This window comes from Octopus bimaculoides, chromosome 29, assembly GCF_001194135.2.
Source record: "Octopus bimaculoides isolate UCB-OBI-ISO-001 chromosome 29, ASM119413v2, whole genome shotgun sequence".
NCBI classification, from domain to species: domain Eukaryota; kingdom Metazoa; phylum Mollusca; class Cephalopoda; order Octopoda; family Octopodidae; genus Octopus; species Octopus bimaculoides.
In genome coordinates this window covers 10,794,388-10,795,524 of record NC_069009.1, presented here as the reverse complement: position 1 = coordinate 10,795,524, position 1,137 = coordinate 10,794,388, and the positions used below count along the sequence as shown (strand labels likewise).

General features: G+C 41.5%; 1 protein-coding gene across 1 annotated transcript in view; it reads right to left on the bottom strand.

Annotated features, from left to right (window-relative positions):
- Positions 1-1,137, bottom strand: part of LOC106869292 (toll-like receptor 3) — a 353,412-nt gene that overhangs the window by 310,697 nt on the left and 41,578 nt on the right. The window contains exon 16 of the mRNA XM_052978036.1: positions 627-698. The gene's annotated coding sequence lies outside the window, so the exon portion shown is untranslated. The remainder of the gene's footprint in view (positions 1-626; positions 699-1,137) is intronic.

Sequence of the window (1,137 nt, the reverse complement as noted above, 5' to 3'; positions counted from 1 at the left end):
TCGTGTTGTGTTCTTGAGCAAGACACTTTATTTTACGTTGCTCCAGTTCACTCAGCTGTAGAAATCAGTTGCGATGTTACTGGTGCCAAGCTGTATCGGTCCCTTTGCCTTTCCCTTGGATAACACTGGTGGCGTGGGGAGGGGAGGCCGGTATGCATGGGCGATTGCTGGTCTCCCATAAACCAACTAGCCCGGACTTGTGCCTCGGAGGGTAACTTTCTAGGTGCAATCCCGTGGTCAGTCATGACCGAAACAGGGCTCAGTAGTAGTAGTAGTAGTAGTAGTAGTAGTAGTTGTAGTAGTAGCAGTAGTAGTATTTGTTGTTTTTGTTGTTTTTGTAAAGGAAGAGCTGGTGTAGGTAAGTGGAACATGCAGGGTTAGGTGGAACACAAAATCTTATGCACGCCAGTGCATATTCAGTTTCAAATACTCACAGACACACATACTTAGAGTTACTCACACACACACATATTTAGAGTCACTCACAGACAGTCATATATTCCTTTCGGAAGAGAGTGAGGGTGTAGAGTGGGACAAGGATGTGGTGCGATAATAAATGAGAAGATTATATATTTTTAGTAATATATTGTCAACGAAATATTATCAATAAATGTTATTCAACTCACAGATATCTGAAACTTGGCAGGTCATGGAAGGCTCTTGTTGCAATTGCTTCGATTTTATTATTTTCCAAATATCTGTAATTTAAAAACGTTAGTTGATTGGTAAAAGTATTGAAGAGTTCCATAACATAAAATGTTATGGCAAAACAAATATTCCGTGGAAAATAAAGAAAGTTGATAATGGTGATGACGATAAGGACGAGTAGGAGAATAAAAAGGGGTATAGGGGTGGTGGTAGTGGAAGTGATGGATATGACTATGATACGAGGGAGAGGAGGATGGTGGTAATATTAGAAGCTGATGATGACGGTGATGTTTGTGCTGATGCCGTTCGTGAGGATAATTACCTGGGAAGCTGACTATGATTTCGATGATGACTGTGGAAGAAGGAGAAGAAGAAGGAGGAGGAGGAGGAGGAGGAGAAGAAGAAGAAGAAGAAGAAGAAGGAGAAGAAGAAGGAGGAGGAGGAGGAGAATAATAATAAGAAGAAGACGGAGGAGGAGGAGGAGAAGAA